The 18,785-nt window shown below is 40.0% G+C and overlaps 1 non-coding gene across 1 annotated transcript; it reads right to left on the bottom strand.

The window, feature by feature from the left end:
- Nucleotides 1-381: 381 nt before the first annotated feature.
- On the bottom strand, nt 382-486 carry LOC112717145 (small nucleolar RNA R71). The gene has a single exon (XR_003160588.1). It is a non-coding gene; the product is annotated as a small nucleolar RNA R71 (small nucleolar RNA).
- Nucleotides 487-18,785: the final 18,299 nt, after the last annotated feature.

Below are 18,785 nucleotides of genomic sequence, written 5' to 3'. Positions count from 1 at the left end.
AATAATAATGCAAGAAAGATGCTTGGTGACTTTACTGCACCAAATTCCAACTTCCATGGAAGAAGCATCTCAATCCCTGCCATTGGAGCAAACAATTTTGAGTTAAAGCCTCAATTAGTTTCTCTGATGCAACATAATTGCAAGTTTTATGGACTTCCATCAGAAGATCCTTTTCAGTTCTTAACTGAATTCTTGCAGATCTGTGATACTATTAAGACCAATGGGGTTGATTCCGAGGTCTACAGGCTTATGCTTTTCCCTTTTGCTGTAAGAGACAGAGCTAGAGTATGGTTGGACTCTCAACATAAAGATAGCCTGAACTCTTGGGATAAGCTGGTCACGGCTTTCTTAGCCAAGTTCTTTCCTCCTCAAAAGCTGAGTAAGCTTAGAGTGGATGTTTAAACCTTCAGACAAAAAGAAGGTGAATCCCGCTATGAAGCTTGGGAGAGATACAAGCAACTGACCAAAAAGTGTCCTAACATGCTTTCAGAATGGACCATCCTGGATATATTCTATGATGGTCTGTCTGAATTGTCTAAGATTCATTGGACCATTCTGCAGGTGGATCTATTCACCTGAAGAAAACGCCTGCAGAAGCTCATAAACTCATTGACATGGTTACAAATAACCAGTTTATGTACACTTCTGAAAGGAATCCTGTGAATAATGGGACGCCTCAGAGGAAGGGAGTTCTTGAAATTGATACTCTGAATGCCATATTGGCTCAGAATAAAATGTTGACTCAGCAAGTCAATATGATTTCTCAGAGTCTGAATGGATTACAAAATGCATCCAACAGTACTAAAGAGGCATCTTCTGAAGAAGAAGCCTATGATCCTGAGAACCCTACAATGGCAGAGGTGAATTACATAGGTGAAGCCTATGGAAACATCGATAATTTCTCATGGAGAAATCATCCAAATTTCTCATGGAAGGATCAACAAAGGCCCTAATAAGGCTTTAATAATGGTGGAGGAAACAGGTTTAGCAATAGCAAGCCTTTTCCATCATCCTCTCAGCAACAGATAGAGAATTATGAGCAGAGTCCCTTTAGCTTAGCAAACATTGTCTCTGATCTATCTAAGGCCACTCTAAGTTTCATGAATGAAACAAGGTCCTCCATTAGAAATTTGGAGGCACAAGTGGGCCAACTGAGTAAAAAAGTCACTGAAACTCCTCCTAGTACTCTCCCAAGCAATACAGAAGAGAATCCCAAAAGAGAGTGCAAGGCCATAACTGTGAGCAACATGGCCGAACCTGGAGAGAGTGGAAAGGACATGAATCCCAGTGAGGAAGACCTCTTGGGACGTCCTCTGGATAAAAAGGAGTTTCCAATTGAGGAATCTAAGGAATCTGAGGCTCACCTAGAGACCATGGAGATTTCATTGAGCCTCCTTTTACCATTCATGAACTCTGATGACTATTCATCTTTTGATGAAGATGAAGACATTGTTGAGGGACAAGTTACCCAGTATTTAGAAGCAATCATGAAGCTGAATGCCAATATATTTGGTAATGAGACTTGGGAGGATGAGCCTCCATTGCTCATTAATGAACTGAATACCTGGGTTCAGCACACTTTACCTCAAAAAAATAGGATCCTGGTAAATTCCTAATTCCCTGTACCATAGGCACCATGACCTTTGAGAAGGCTCTGTGTGACCTGGGGTTGGGCATAAATTTAATGCCAACTCTCTGTAATGGAGAAACTGAGAATCTTTGAGTTACAGGCTGTCAATTTCTCATTAGAGATGGCAGACAATTCTATGAAAGAAGGCTTATGGACAGGTAGAGGACTTACTAGTAAAGATCAAAGGCCTTTACATCCCTGCTGATTTCATAATCCTAGACACTAGGAAGGATGAGGATGATTCCATTATCTTTGGAAAACCCTTCCTAGCCACAACAAAGGCTGTGATTGATGTGGACAGAGGAGAGTTGGTCCTTCAATTGAATGAGGACAACCTTGTGTTTAAAACTCAAGGACTCCCTCTATAACCATGGAGAGGAAGCAAAAAAAGCTTCTCTCATCACAGAGTCAACCAGAGCCCCCACAGTCAAACTCTAAGTTTGGTGTTAAGAGGTCCCGACAATGCTTTGAACATCTGTGAGGCTCCATGAGAGCTCACTATCAAGCTATTGACATTAAAGAAGCGCTTATTGGGAGGCAACCCAATTTTATTTATCTATGTATTTTTTTTAGGTTGATGATCATGTGGAGTCACAAAAATAATTGCAAAAATTCAAGAAAAATCGAAAATAGCATTAAAAACAACACACCTTGGAGGAGGAACTTACTGGCGTTTAAAGGCCAGTAAGGGTAGCAGATGGATGTTTAACGCCCAGTCTGGCGCCATTCTGGGCATTAAACGCCAGAAACAAGCACCAGACTGGCGTTAAACCCCAGAAAGAAGCTACAATCTGGCGTTAAACGCCAGAAACAGGTTGTAGCCTGGCGTTTAACGCCAGGAAAGGAATAAAAGCTGGCGTTTAATGCCAGAAACAAGCAGCAGTGTGGCGTTAAAGGCCAGGATTGCACAACAAGGGTGTTTTGTACGCCTAATAGGAGTAGGGATGCAATCCTTGACCCCTCAGGATCTGTGGACCCCACAGGATCCCCACCTACCCTACCCCCCTCTCTCTCACTCACCAATTTACTTCTCACTCCATCTCCTCTATTTTCTTCTTCTTCCCCTTCTTTCTTTCTTCTTTTACTCGAGGACGAGCAAACCTTTTAAGTTTAGTGTGGTAAAAGCATTGTTTTTTGTTTTTTCATAACCATTTATGGCACCTAAGGCCGGAGAAACCTCTAGAAAGAGGAAAGGGAAGACAAAAGCTTCCACCTCCGAGTCATGGGAGATGGAAAGATTCACCTCAAAGGTCCATCTTGACCACTTCTATGAAGTTGTGGCCAAAAAGAAGGTGATCCCTGAGGTCCCTTTCATGCTCAAGAAAAATGAGTATCCGGAGATTCGACATCAGATCCAAAGAAGAGGTTGGGAAGTTCTTATCAACCCCATTCAACAAGTCGGAAACTTAATGGTTCAAGTATTCTATGCCAATGCATGGATCACTAGGAACCATGATCAAAGTATGAACCTGAACCCAAAGAATTACCTCACGATGGTTAGGGGGAAATACTTAGATTTCAGTCCGAAAAATGTAAGGTTGGCGTTCCACTTGTCAATAATGCAAGAAAACGTACGCCCCTACACTAGAAGGGTCAACTTTGATCAAAGGTTGGACTAAGTCCTCATGGAAATATGTGTGGAAGAGCTCAATGGAAAAGAGACTCAAGAGGCAATCCGGTTCAATTGAGAAGACCGGACCTTAAGCCTATTGCTAGAGGATGGTTGGAGTTCATCCAACGCTCCATCATTCTTACTAGCAACCGATCTGAAGTGACTGTGGATCGGGCAATCATGATCCATAGTATCATGATTGGGGAGGAAGTGGAAGTTCATGAGATCATACCTCTAGAACTCTACAAGGTGGCTGACAAGTCAACTACCTTGGCAAGGTTAGCCTTTCCTCATCTCATTTGTCATCTATGTAATTTAGTTGGGATTGACATAAGCAGAGATATCCTCATTGAAGAGGATAAGCCTATCACTAAAAAAAGGATGGATCAAACAAGATAGCCCATTCATGGACCTCAACAAGAGCATGAGGAAGATCCTCATCAAAAAAATCCCTGAGATGCCTCAAGGGATTCAATTTCCTCCACACAACTATTGGGAACAACTTAACACCTCCTTGGATTACAAAAGAACAAGAAGTACTTGGATTTCAAATTTTATCTTGAAATTAGTTTAATTATTTTGATGTGGTGGCAATACATTTTGTTTTCTGAATGAATGCTTGAACAGTGCATATTTTTTATAGTGAAGTTTATGAATGTTAAAATTGTTGGCTCTTGAAAGAATGATGAACAAAGAAAAATGTTATTGATAATCTGAAAAATCATGAAATTGATTCTAGAAGCAAGAAAAAGCAGTGAATAAGAAAGCTTGCGAAAAAAAATATGGCGAAAAAAAAAGAAATATCAAGCAGAAAAAGCCAATAGCCCTTAAAACCAAAAGGCAACGGTAAAAAGGATCCAAGGCTTTGAGCATCAGTGGATAGGAGGGCCCAAGGAAATAAAATCCAGGCCTAAGCGGCTAAATCAAGCTGTCCCTAACCATGTGCTTGTGTCATGAAGGTCCAAGTAAAAAGCTTGAGATTGAGTGGTTAAAGTCGTGATCCAAAGCAAAAAGAGTGTGCTTAAGAACTCTGGACACCTCTAACTAGTGACTTTAGCAGAGCTGAGTCACAATCTGAAAAGGTTCTCCCAGTTATGTGTCTGTGGCATTTATGTATCCGGTGGTAATACTGGAAAACAAAGTGCTTAGGGCCACAACCAAGACTCATAAAGTAGCTATGTTCAAGAATCAACATACTTAACTATGAGAATCAATAACACTATCTAAAATTTTGAGTTCCTATAGATGCCAATCATTCTGAATTTCAAAGGATAAAGTGAGATGCCAAAACTATTCAGAAGCAAAAAGCTACAAGCCCCGCTCATCTAATTAGAACTAAGTTTCATTGATACTGTGGGATTCATTGTATATTCTCTTCTTTTTATCCTATTTTGTTTTCAGTTGCTTGGGGACAAGCAACAATTTAAGTTTGGTGTTGTAATGAGCGGATAATTTATACGCTTTTTGGCATTGTTTTCATATAGTTTTTAGTATGATTTAGTTAGCTTTTAGTATATTTTATATTAATTTTTAAGCGAAATTCACATTTCTGGACTTTACTATGAGTTTGTGTGTTTTTCTGTGATTTCAGGTATTTTCTGGCTGAAATTGAGGGACCTGAGCAAAAATCTGATTCAGAGGCTCACAAAGGACTGCTGATACTGCTGGATTCTGACCTCCCTGCACTCGAAATGGAATTTTTGGAGCGACAGAAGTCCAAATGAAACGCTCTTAATTGCGTTAAAAAGTAGATATCCAGGGCTTTCCAGCAATATATGATAGTCCATACTTTGCTCGAGTTTAGACGACACAAACTGGCGTTTAACGCCAGTTTTCTGCTCTATTCTGGCGTTAAACGCCATAAACAAGTTGCAAAGCAGAGTCAAACGCTAGAAACAAGTTACAAACTGGCGTTCAACTCCAAGAAAGACCTCTACACGTGAAAGCTTCAATGCTCAGCCCAAGCATACACCAAGTGGGCCCGGAAGTGGATTTCTGCATCATTTACTCATTTTTGTAACCCTAGTAACTAGTTTAGTATAAATAGAACTTTTTACTATTGTATTTTGATCTCTGGATTGGGGGATTATTTTTTGATCCTTTGATCACGTTTTGGGGGCTGGCCTCACGACCATGCCTGGACCTTCATCACTTATGTATTTTCAACGGTGGAGTATCTGAACACCATAGATTAAGGTTATGGAGCTCTGCTGTTCCTCGAGTATTAATGCAATTACTACTATTTTCTATTCAATTCATGATTATTATTATTCTAATATATTCATTCGCACTTCAACCTGATGAATGTGATGATCCGTGAGACTCATCACTATTCTTACTTATGAATGCGTGCCTGACAAATACTTCTGTTCTACCTGCGAAAGCTAGAGTGTGTATCTCTTGGATTCCTGACCCACGATGCATGGTTGCCTCGCCTCACAACCGAGCCTCCCATTCCGTGAGATCAGAGTCTTCGTGGTATAAGCTAGAATCCATTGGCAGCATTCTTGAGATCCGGAAAGTCTAAACATTGTCTGTTGTATTCTGAGTAGGATCTGGGATGGGATGACTGTGACAAGCTTCAAACTCACGACTGTAGGGCGTGGTGACAGACGCAAAAGGATAGTAAATCCTATTCCTACACGATCGAGAACCAACAGCTTATTAGCCATGCGGGAGACCGTAGATGACCTTTTTCACTGAGAGGATGGGAAGTATCCATTGACAACGGTGACGCCCTACATACAGCTTGCCATAGAAAGGAGTATGATGGATTGTATGAAGGCAGTAGGAAAGCAGAGATTCAAGAGGGATAAAGCATCTCCAAACACTTGTCTGAAATTCCCACCAATGATTTACATAAGTATCTCTATCTTTATTTTACGTTTTATTTATATTTTAATTATTAAAACTCCATAACATTTGAATCCGCCTGAATGAGATTTACAAGATGACCATAGCTTGCTTCAAGCCGACAATCTCCGTGGGATCGACCCTTACTCACGTAAGGTTTATTACTTGGACGACCCAGTGCACTTGCTGGTTAGTTGTGCGAAGTTTTGAAAAAAAAAAGTGAGATTACAATTGTGCGTACAAGTTGTTGGCGCCATTGTGTATCACAATTTCATGCACCATCCATCAATTCTAAAGACATTTGTACTGCCTTCACTTCCTCTATGCACAGCTTCTTCACCAAAGAAGAGGGCATTAGATTGATACTCACCCCTAAATCACACATTGCCTTGTTGATGATCATACTGCCAATGGTACAAGGCAAAAAAAAAAAAACTTCCAGGGTCTTCATGTTTCGGGGGAAGCCCTTTCAGGATTAATGCCCTGCATTCTTCCGTGAGCAATATAGTTTCCTTCTCTTGCCTACTTCTCTTTTTGTTGATAAGATCCTTCAAGAACTTTGCATATAGGGGCATCTGCTCTAATGCCTCAGCCAGGGGATGTTGATCTACAATTTCTTGAAGACTTCAAGGAATTTAGGGAAGTGTTGGTCCTTAGTCTCCTTGTTGAACCTTTGGGGATATGGCAATGGAGGTGTGAAGTTCACTCCCTGCCGTTGTTCTTTGGTTGGTTCTTCCATTGCCTCCTTTCCTTTTCTTAAGATTTGTGGTTGGTCTTCCTTTTCTTGAGCCTGCTTGCCTGCTGTCACTTCTTTGCTGGCTTCCTCTTTCTCAGCTTGCTTCTTGTCATTTTCCTTTGGCTTCTTGGTTGCTCCTTCATCTTTCACCAAGATCTTTCCACTCCTCATCTGTATGGCTTTGCATTCTTCTTTAGGATTTGGAATGGTGTCACTTGGGAGTGAGCTTGATGGCCTTTCAATCACAGCTTGCTTGGAAAGCTGTCCAATCTGCCTTTCTAAGTTCCTTATTGAAGCTTCGTGATTCTTGCTTGTTATCTCTTGGTGCTTTAGCATCTTCTTTATCAAGCTCTCCAAATTAGAGATTCTTTGAGCATCTTGTGATGGATGTGGTTGGTTATGGGGTGCTGAAGGTGGATGATATATATTTTGGTTAGTGGTTGGGTTATTGGGTGGATAATAGCTAGAATGTGGGTAGTTGTTTTGGGGTTTTCTGTATGAATTGTGGTTGGTGGTTTGCTGGTTGTTATGGTTTGTGTAAGCTGTGTTTCTTGAGTTATTTTGGTTGGAATTTTTCTGCCAGGTTTGTTGGTTTTGAGTGTGGCTATCTCCCCATCTTAAGTTCGGGTGGTTTTTCCAGGAGGGGTTGTAAGTGTCACCATAAACCTCACTGTGTCCAGAACCTTGATTGTTCATGTAATTCACTTGTTCTTGTTGTTGATCTTCACAAGCTTCTTCACCTTGCCCCCATGTGGTTGATGGTTGGCTTGTATTTACTGCTGCAACTTGGAGGCTATCAATCCTCTTGGCCATTTGCTCAAATTATTGTTGAATTGGTTGCTGCATCATTTTGTTTTGAGCTAGGATTGAGTCCACTCCTTCCAATTCCATGACACCCCTTCTTTGAGATGGTTGGCATTGTCTTTGATGAGCAAAGAAGTATTGATTGTTTGCCACCATCTCAATAAGATTTTGGGCTTCCTTTGCAGTCTTCATCAATTGTAATGAGCCTCCTGCTGAATGATATAGTGCCTCTTGAGCCTTCAGTGTTAACCATTCATAGAAGTTTTGAAGTATATCCTATTCTCTGAACATTTCAGGGGGACACTTCCTAATCAGACACTTATATCTCTCCTATGCGTCATATAGAGATTCAGCATCCATTTGTGTGAAGGTTTGGACCTCTGTCTTGAGCCTAATAATCCTTTGAGGAGGATAGAACTTGGCTAAGAATTTGTTCACCAAATTCTCCCAATTGTTGATGCTATCTCTTGGGAATGACTCTAACCATTGAGTGGCTTTGTCTCTAAGGGAGAAGGGGAACAGCAAGAGCTTGTAGATGTCAGGGTGCACTCCATTTGTTTTGACAGTGTCACAAATCCTTAGAAAAGTAGATAAGTGTTGGTTTGGATCTTCAAGTGGCCCTCCTCCATAGGAGCAGTTGTTTTGTACCAAAGTGATGAGCTGTGGCTTTAGTTCAAAGTTGTTTGCATTGACATTTGGAGTAAGGATGCTACTCCCACAATGTCTTGGGTTAGCAAACGTTTAAGAGGCCAAAACTCTTCTTTGAGGTGGATTGTTGTTGTTGGCCACTCCTTCTTGATTAGCATTAGAAGTGTTTCCTTCCATCTCTTGGAATTCTTCCTCAAAAACTTCTTCACCAATGACTCCCTTCCCCCTGCCTTCTCTTCTTATTCTTCTCAACGTTCTTTCGTCAAGATCACCAGAGTTAGGAACTTCTCTTCTTACCTCTGTCATACAAACAAAACACAAGAAACACAGAACCAAAAAACCAGTGAAACTTCACTCTATTGCTAGAGTGAAGTTTGGTTAGCTTAAGCAAAAATTCAAACAGTTAGTGTGTTAGTCAAAAATTAAAGAAACAGAAAAGAAAAAGTGCTTGATCTAGACCCCCACCTTCCTTAATAATTGTCAATCTAATCAATCCCCGGCAACGGCACCAAAAACTTGATGTGTGGAAAATGATCAAACACTAAACTCATCGGCAAGTGGACCGGGTCGCATCAAGTAATAATAACTCACATGAGTGAGGTCGATCCCATAGGAATTGAAGGATTGAGCAATTTTAGTTAGGTGGTTGATTTAGTCAAGCGAACAAGAGTTTATTTGAGTGATTTATATCCAATAGAAGCTAAATTGCATGAAATTTAAAGGGAGAAGGATAATTGACAAGAATTTAAAGTGCAGAAGAATTAAAAGAGCTGAATCTTAAAGTTCAAGTAATGTAAATTGCAGAAACTTAGATTGCAAGAAACGTAGATAGCTGAAACTTAAAGTGCAAGAAATGTAAATGGCTTGAATCATAAAAGTATTTGGGAGTTGGGATTGTAGAAATTAAACAAGAGAAAGTAAAATGGCATTAAACAGAGAAGTAAAGGATGAATTAAAATGCAAAGGTCTAAACAGAAAAGAGGAATTACTTGAGAAACCAAACAGCAAGCAAAATGTAGCATAATTGCAATAGCTAAAGGAAAGTTGAAGATCTCAGGGGTGGAGGAGACTAGAAAATGAGTCTAGATCTCAAGTCCTTCCTTGATCCAACAAGAGAATAATTGCAGAGAAGTAAAAGATAGATTGCAGAAGAAGTAGAGATGAAAACAATAAAGGGAACTTAGATCCAAACCACAATTCCTTGAATTATGCAGAAAAATAAACAGAAAGAGATCTCAAGGTGAGATTGAAACAGAATTTCTTTAATTCTCTACCCAAGATTCAAAACAAAGATAAAGAGATTAGAGGCAAGAACAAGAAGAAGAGGATTCAATTCTCTCCTTAATTCCCAAACCTCCAAAGCTAGAAAATAAAATTGAAAATTCAAATGTAAGCAAAAAGTTAAAAGGTCCTCTCTAACTCAAACTAACTTCTATTTATATGGTGCACGAAATCACAATCACACTTTTGCAATTCCGCACAACTAACCAGCAAGTGCACTGGGTCGTCCAAGTAATACCTTACGTGAGTATGGGTCGATCCCACGAAGAATGTCAGCTTGAAGCAAGCTATGGTTATCTTGTAACTCTTAGTCAGGATATCAATAATTCTCAGATTTAAGTGTAAAAAGTGAAAGAACATAAAATAAATACTTGTTTTGCAGTAATGGAGAACAGGTTGAGGTTTTGGAGATGCTATATCTTCTGAATCTCTACTTTCCTACTGTCTTCTTCTTCATGCACGCAATGCTCCTTCCATGGAAAGCTATATGTTGGGTTTCACCGTTGTCAATGGCTACCTCCCATCCTCTTAGTGAAAATGTTCAACGCGCTCTGTCACAGCACGGCTATTCATCTGTCGGTTCTCGATCATGTCGGAATAGAATCCAGTGATTCTTTTGCGTCTGTCACTAACGCCCCACAATTGCGAGTTTGAAGCTCGTCACAGTCATTCAATCCCTAAATCCTACTCAGAATACCACAGACAAGGTTTAGACCTTCCGGATTCTCAAGAATGGCCGCCAAATGATTCTAGCTTATACCACGAAGATTCTGATTAAGGAATCCAAGAGATATCCACTCAATCTAAGGTAGAATGGAGGTGGTTGTCAGGCACACATTCATAGGTGAGAATGATGATGAGTGTCATGGATCATCACATTCATCAAGTTTAGGAACAAGTGATATCTTAGAATAGAAGCAAGCGTGATTGAATGAAAAACAGTAGTAATTGCATTAATCCATCAAGACACAGTAGAGCTCCTCACCCCCAACCATGGGGTTTAGAGACTCATGTCGTAGAAGATACAATATGAAACGTGTATTGTGTCATGAGGTGCAGATACAATAGCAAAAAGTCCTATTTATAGTGAACTAGCGACCTAGGGTTTGCAAGAATGAGTAAATGACGTAAAAATCCACTTCCAGGGTCCACTTGGTGTGTGCTTAGGCTGAGCATTGAAGCTTTCATGTGTAGAGACTTTTCCTGGAGTTAAACGCCAGCTGTTGTGCCAGTTTGGGCGTTTAACTCCAACTTTTGTGCCAGTTCCGGCGTTAAACGCCAGGAATTCTGAGGCTAATTTGGAACGCCGGTTTGGGCCATCAATTCTTGGGAAAGGTATGGACTATTATATATTTCTGGAAAGCTCAGGATGTCTACTTTCCAACGAAATTGAGAACGCACCAATTGAGCTTCTGTAGCTCAAGAAAATCCACTTCGAGTTCAGGGAGGTCAGAATCCAACAGCATCTGCAGTTCTTTTTCAGCCTCTGAATCAAATTTTTGCTCAAGTCCCTCAATTTCAGCCAGAAAATACCTGAAATCATAGAAACACACACAAACTCATAGTAAAGTCCAGAAATGTGATTTTTCATTAAAAACTAATAAAAACATAATAAAAACTAACTAAAACATACTAAAAATATACTAAAAATAATGCCAAAAAGCGTATAAATTATCCGCTCATCACAGCACCAAACTTAAATTGTTGCTTATCCCCAAGCAACTGAAAATCAAATAGGATAAAAAGAAGAGAATTTACTATAAATTCCAAATTATCAATGAAACTTAGCTCCAATTAGATGAGCGGGACTAGTAGTTTTTTTGCCTCTGAACAGTTTTGGCATCTCACTTTATCCTTTGAAGTTTAGAATGACTGGCATCCATAGGAACTCAGAATTCAGATAGTGTTATTGATTCTCCTAGTATAGTATGTTGATTCTTGAACACAACTACTTGATGAGTCTTGGCCGTGGCCCAAAGCACTCTGTTTTCGAGTATTACCACCGGATACATACATGCCACAGACACATAACTGGGTGAATCTTTTCAGATTGTGACTCAGCTTTGCTAGAGTCCCCAATTAGAGGTGTCCAGGGTTCTTAAGCACACTCTTTTTGCTTTGGATCATGACTTTAACCGCTCAGTCTCAAGTTTTCACTTGACACCTTCACGCCACAAGCACATGGTTAGGGACAGCTTGGTTTAGCCGCTTAGGCCAGGATATTATTCTTGTAGGCCCTCGTATCCACTGATGCTCAAAGTCTTGGATCCTTTTTATTTTTACCCTTGCCTTTTCGTTTAAAGGGCTATTGGCTTTTTCTGCTTGCTTTTTCTTTTTTTTTCTTTCTTTTTTTTGTATTCACTGCTTTTTCTTGCTTCAAGAATCAATTTGATAATTTTTCAGATCCTCAATAACATTTCTCCTTTTCCATCATTCTTTCAAGAGCCAACAATTTTAACATTCTTAAAACAACAAATTCAAAAGACATATGCACTGTTCAAGCATTCATTCAGAAAACAAAAAGTATTGTCACCACATCAAACTAATTCAACTAGTTTCAAAGATGAATTCGAAATCCTGTACTTCTTGTTCTTTTGTGATTAAAAACATTTTTCATCTAAGAAAGGTGATGGATTCATAGGACATTTATAACTTTAAGGCATAGACACTAAGACACTAATGATCATGTAATAAAGACACAAACATAGATAAACATAAAGCATAAAAATTTGAAAAACAGAAAATAAAGAACAAGGAAATTAAAGAACGGGTCCACCTTAGTGATGGCGACTTGTTCTTCCTCTTGAAGATCTTATGGAGTGCTTTTGAGCTCGTCTATGTCTCTTCCTTGTCTTTGTTGCTCTTCCCTCATAGCTTTTTGATCTTTTCTAATCTCATGGTGGATGATGGAATGCTCTTGATGCTCCATCCTTAGTTGTCCCATGTTAGAGCTTAATTTTCCTAGGGAGGTGTTGATTTGCTCCCAATAGTTTCGTGGAGGGAAGTGCATCGCTTGAGGCATCTTAGGGATTTCATGATGAGGAATTTGCTCAAGCTCTTGTTTGCTCCATCCTTTTCTTTGTGATGAGCTTTTGAGATGAATCTCTCCATCTTCCAGACTTAGAGGTGGAAGCTTTTGCCTTCCCTTTCCTCTTTCTAAAGGTTTCTCTGGCCTTAAGTGTCATACATGGTTATGGAAAAATAAAAAGCAATGCTTTTACCACACCAAACTTAGAAGGTTTGCTCGTCCTCGAGCAAAAGAAGAGAAGGGGGAGTAGAAGAAGAAGAAAATAGATGAGATGGAGAGGTGTGAGTGGTTCGGCCAAGGGGAGTTTTAGGTGGTTATGATGGTTTTGGAGGATTAATGGAGGTGATTGGGCGAGGTTATTTTGGGGAAGAGTGTTATGGAAGGGTGTGAAGAGGAGAGAAGAAGAGGTGAGGTAGGTGGGATCCTGTGGGGTCCACAGATCATGAGGTGTCAAGGATTTCTCATCCCTGCACCATGTGGCGTGCAAAACGCCCCTTGCTGCCAATCCGGGTGTTAAACGCCAGGCTGCTGCCTATTTCTGGCGTTTAATGCCAGCTTCTTGCCCTTTTCTGGCGTTAAACGCCAGTCTGGTGCCCATTTCTGGCATTAAACGCCCAGAATGGTGCCAGACTGGGCGTTTAACGCCCATTCTGCTACCCTTATTGGAGTTTAAACGCCAGCAAGTTTCTCCTCCGGGGTGTGCTATTTTTCATTCTGTTTTTCATTCTGTTCCTGCTTTTTCAATTGTTTTAGTGACTTCATATGATCATCAACCTAAAGAAAACATAAAATAACAATGGAAAATAAATAGATATAATAAAATTAGGTTGCCTCCCAACAAGCGCTTCTTGAATGTCAATAGCTTGACAGTGTGCTCTCTTGGAGCCTCACAGATAATCAGAGCAGGGTTGGGGCCTTTCAACACCAAACTTAGAGTTTGGTTATGGCCTCTCAACACCAAACTTAGAGTTTGATTGTGGCCTCCCAACACCAAACTTAGAGTTTGAATGTAGGGGTTTTGTTTGACTCTGTATTGAGAAAAGCTTTTCATGCTTCCTCTCCATGGTGGTGGAAAGAAAACCTTGAGTCTTATAGTTTGCAATGTCTGCAAGCCACGGAGTTTCCTGAATAGCAAACAATTTCTCATCCAGAAAGGTTTCAGAGATCTTAGTAGGAGGGAGGGATGCTCCTGCTACTGATTCTATCCGGGACAGGTGATCAGCTACTTGATTCTCTGTCCCTTTTCTGTCTCTTATTTCTATATCAAACTCTTGCAGAAGCAACACCCATCTTATGAGCCTGGGTTTTGAATCCTGCTTTGTGAGTAGATATTTAAGAGCAGCATGGTCAGTGTACACAATCACTTTTGATCCTACTAAATAAGATCTGAACTTGTCAATGGCATAAACCACTGCAAGTAACTCCTTTTCTGTGGTTGTGTATTTCTTCTGTGCATCATTTAGAATACGGCTGCCATAATAAATGATGTGCAGAAGCTTATCATGCCTTTGTCCCAATACTACACCAATGGCATGGTCACTGGCATCACAAATTAGTTCAAATGGTAATGTCCAGTCTGGTGCAGAGATGACTGGTGCTGTGACCAGTCAAAGATAAATGGCGTGTCAGCAGCTAGCAGATTACTCAGAGGTTTTGCAATTTTTGAAAAATCCTTTATAAACCTTCTGTAGAATCCTGCATGCCCCAGAAAGCTTCTGATTGCCTTAACATTGGCAGGTGGTGGTAATTTTTCAATTACTTCAACTTTAGCTTGATCCACCTCTATTCCCTTGTTTGAAATTTTATGCCCAAGGACAATCCCTTCAGTCACCATAAAGTGACATTTTTCCCAGTTTAGAACTAGGTTGGTCTCTTGGCATCTTTTCAGAACAAGTGCTAGATGGTGAAGGCAGGAGCTGAATGAGTCTCCAAATACTGAAAAGTCATCCATGAAGACTTCCAGAAATTTTTCTACCATATCTGAGAAAATAGAGAGCATGCACCTCTAAAAGGTTGCAGGTGCATTACATAGACCAAAAGGCATCCTTCTGTAGGCAAACACTCCAGAAGGACATGTGAATGCTGTTTTCTCTTGGTCCTAAGGATCTACTATAATTTGGTTGTAACTTGAATATCCATCCAAAAAGAAATAATATTCATGACCTGCTAGTCTTTCTAGCATCTGGTCTATGAATGGTAAAGGAAAATGATCCTTCCTGGTGGCTGTATTGAGCCTTCTGTAGTCAATACACATACGCTACCCTGTAACTGTTCTTGTAGGAACCAGTTCATTCTTTTCATTATGAACCACAGTCATGCCTCCCTTCTTGGGGACAACGTGGACAGGGCTCACCCAGGGGCTATCAGAAATAGGATAAATAATCACAGCCTCTAGTAACTTAGTGACCTCTTTCTGCACCACCTCCTTCATGGCTGGATTTAGCCGCCTCTGTAGTTAAACCACTAGCTTAGCATCGTCCTCCAATAGGATCTTGTGCATGTATCTTGTTGGGCTAATTCCCTTAAGATCACCTATGTACCACCCAAGAGCTGTCTTGTGTGTCCTTAGCACTTTAATTAGTGCTTTCTCTTCCTGTGGATTTAAAGCAGAGCTTATGATCACTGGAAAAGTGTCACCCTCTCCCAGAAATGGATATTTCAGGGATGGTGGTAGTGGTTTGAGCTCGGGTTTAGGAGGTTTTTCCTCTTCCTGAGGAATTTTCAGAGGTTCTTTTATTTCCTTTAGTTCCTCCAGATCAGGCTGAACATCTTTAAAGATGTCCTCTAGCTCAGATTCGAGACTTTCAGTCATATTGACCTTCTCCACCAAAGAGTCAATAATATCAGCGCTCATGCAGTCATTTGATGTGTATGGATGCTGCATAGCTTTGACAACATTCAACTTGAACTCATCCTCATTGACTCTCAGGGTTAATTCCCCTTTTTGGACGTCAATGAGGGTTCGTCCAGTTGCTAGGAAAGGTCTTCCTAGAATGAGAGTTGCACTCTTGTGCTCCTCCATTTCTAGCACTACAAAGTCAGTGGGAAAGGCAAATGGCCCAACCTTGACAATCATGTCCTCAATTATGCCTGATGGATATTTAATGGAGCCATCAGCAAGTTGGAGGCATAGTCGAGTTGGTTTGACTTCTTCAGTCAAGCCAAGCTTTCTGATAGTGGATGCAGGTATTAGGTTGATACTTGCCCCAAGATCACATAGAGCTTTCTTGGTACAAGTACCCTCTAATGTGCATGGTATCATAAAGCTTCCAGGATCTTTAAGCTTCTCTGGTAAGCTCTTTAAAATGACTGCACTGCATTCTTCAGTGAGAAAAACTTTTTCAGTTTCTCTCCAATCCTTTTTATGACTTAAGATCTCTTTCATGAACTTAGCATAAGAGGGTATTTGCTCAAGTGCCTCTGCAAACAGAATCTTTATTTCAAGAGTCCTGAGATAGTCTGCAAAGCGGGCAAATTGCTTATCCTGTTCTTCTTGGCGGAGTTTCTGAGGATAAGGCATCTTGGCTTTATACTCTTCAACCTTAGTTGCTGCAGGTTTATTTCCTACAGAAGTGGTTGGAGAAGCCTGCTTAAGGGTGTTGTTATCAGCGCTTGCAAGTGTCTGACCCCTTTGTGGCGTTTGAACGCCAGGATTGGGTGCTTTTTGGGCGTTTAACGCCAGATTGCAACCCTTTTCTGGCGTTTGAACGCCATAATTGGCTACCCATTGGGCGTTTAACGCCATTTTCTTACCCTTTTCTAGTGTTTGAACGCTAGAATCATTCCTCTTTGGGCTCTTACTATCCTCAGAGGGATTTTGGGTAGTTGGTTGGTCATCCTCTGTCAGTTGTTCCTTTCTTAGCTTTCTGCTGCTTTGGGTTGATACATTCAATGTCTTCCCACTCCTTAATTTAATAGCTTGGCATTCTTCTGTTATCTGTTTAGATAGTTGTTGTCTTGTCTGATTCAATTGTGCTTCCATATTCTTGTTAGCATTTTTAGTGTCTTGGAGCATCTCTTTAAATTCTGCTAATTATTTTGTCATAAGGAGTAATTGTTGATTAAGCTCAATAATCTGTTCTTGAGGATTAGGATCAGTAATTACTGCCCTGGCCTCTTCCTTTATGTAGGACTCACTGCTAGAGTACAAATGTTTATTTCTAGCAACAGTATCTATGAGTTCTTGAGCCACTTCAATCGTCTTTCTCATGTGTATAGATCCACCAGCTGAGTGGTCTAAAGACATCTGAGCTTTTTCTGTAAGCCCAAAGTAGAAGATGTCTAACTGTACCCACTCTGAAAACATTTCAGAGGGGCATTTCCTTAGCATACCTCTGTACCTCTCCCAGGTATTATAAAGGGATTCATTATCCTCTTGTTTAAAGCCCTGGATGTCCAGCCTTAGTTGTGTCATCCTTTTTGGAGGGTAAAATTGATTCAGGAATTTGTCTGATAACTGTCTCCATGTTTTTATGCTTGCTGTGGGTTGGTTATTCAACCACCTCTTAGTTTGATCTTTTACAGCAAATGGAAACAGTAACAATCTGTAGACATCCTGATCCACTTCTTTATCATGTACTGTGTCAGTAATTTGTAAGAACTGTGCCAGAAACTCAGTCGGTTCTTCCTGTGGAAGACCGGAATACTGGCAATTTTGCTGCACCATGATAATGAGTTGAGGATTTAGCTCAAAGCTGCTTGCTTTAATGGGAGGTATACAGATGCTACTCCCATATGCAGCTGTAATGGGGTTAGCATATGACCCCAGAGTCCTTCTGGACTGCTCAATTCCACTTAGGTCCATGATGGAAAAAGGGAGATGATGTAGATATTAAATATATATATATATATATATATATATATATATATTATTTTTAAAGTAACCGAAAATAATAAAATAAAATAAACGGAAAATAAAATAAAAATTCGAAAACCAAAAGAAAATAAAATCAAAGCAAATTGAAAACTAATTTAATTAAATAATTAAAAAGATTCTGGAATTAGCAATTAAGAAGATATGACTGAAAATTATTTTGAAAAAGATTTGATTTTTGAAATGAGGAAAGAGAAAAACAACAAAATGACACCAAACTTAAAATTTTTAGAAAATCAAACACAAATTTTTGAAAATTTAAAGGAAAACACAAAGAAGACACCAAACTTAGAATATGAAACTAGACTCAAATAAAAGACTCTAAACCAACAAAAATAAAATATTCCTAATCTAAGCAACAAGATAGACCGTCAGTTGTCCAAACTCGAACAATCCCCGGCAACGGCGCCAAAAACTTAGTGCACGAAATCACAATCACACTTTTGCAATTCCGCACAACTAACCAGCAAGTGCACTGGGTCGTCCAAGTAATACCTTATGTGAGTAAGGGTCGATCCCACGGAGAATGTCGGCTTGAAGCAAGCTATGGTTATCTTGTAATTCTTAGTCAGGATATCAATAATTCTCAGATTTAAGTGTAAAAAGTGAAAGAACATGAAATAAATACTTGTTTTGCAGTAATGGAGAACATGTTGAGGTTTTGGAGATGCTATATCTTCTGAATCTCTACTTTCCTAATGTCTTCTTCTTCATGCACGCAATGCTCCTTCCATGGCAAGGTGTATGTTGGGTTTCACCGTTGTCAATGGCTACCTCCCATCCTCTTAGTGAAAATGTTCAACGCGTTCTGTCACAGCACGGCTATTCATCTATCGGTTCTCGATCATGTCGGAATAGAATCCAGTGATTCTTTTGCGTCTGTCACTAATGCCCCACAATCATGAGTTTGAAGCTCGTCACAGTCATTCAATCCCTGAATCCTACTCAGAATACCACAGACAAGGTTTAGACCTTCTGAATTCTCAAGAATGGCCGCCAAATGATTCTAGCTTATACCACGAAGATTCTGATTAAGGAATCCAAGAGATATCCACTCAATCTAAGGTAGAATGGAGGTGGTTGTCAGGCACACGTTCATAGGTGAGAATGATGATGAGTGTCACGGATCATCACATTCATCAAGTTTAGGAACAAGTGATATCTTAGAATAGAAGCAAGCGTGATTGAATGAAAAACAGTAGTAATTGCATTAATCCATCAAGACACAGTAGAGCTCCTCACCCCCAACCATGGGGTTTAGAGACTCATGTCGTAGAAGATACAATATGAAATGTGTATTGTGTCATGAGGTGCAGATAC

Source organism: Arachis hypogaea, chromosome 1, assembly GCF_003086295.3.
Source record: "Arachis hypogaea cultivar Tifrunner chromosome 1, arahy.Tifrunner.gnm2.J5K5, whole genome shotgun sequence".
Classification (NCBI taxonomy): Eukaryota; Viridiplantae; Streptophyta; class Magnoliopsida; order Fabales; family Fabaceae; genus Arachis; species Arachis hypogaea.
This window is presented reverse-complemented; position numbering and strand designations above follow the sequence as displayed.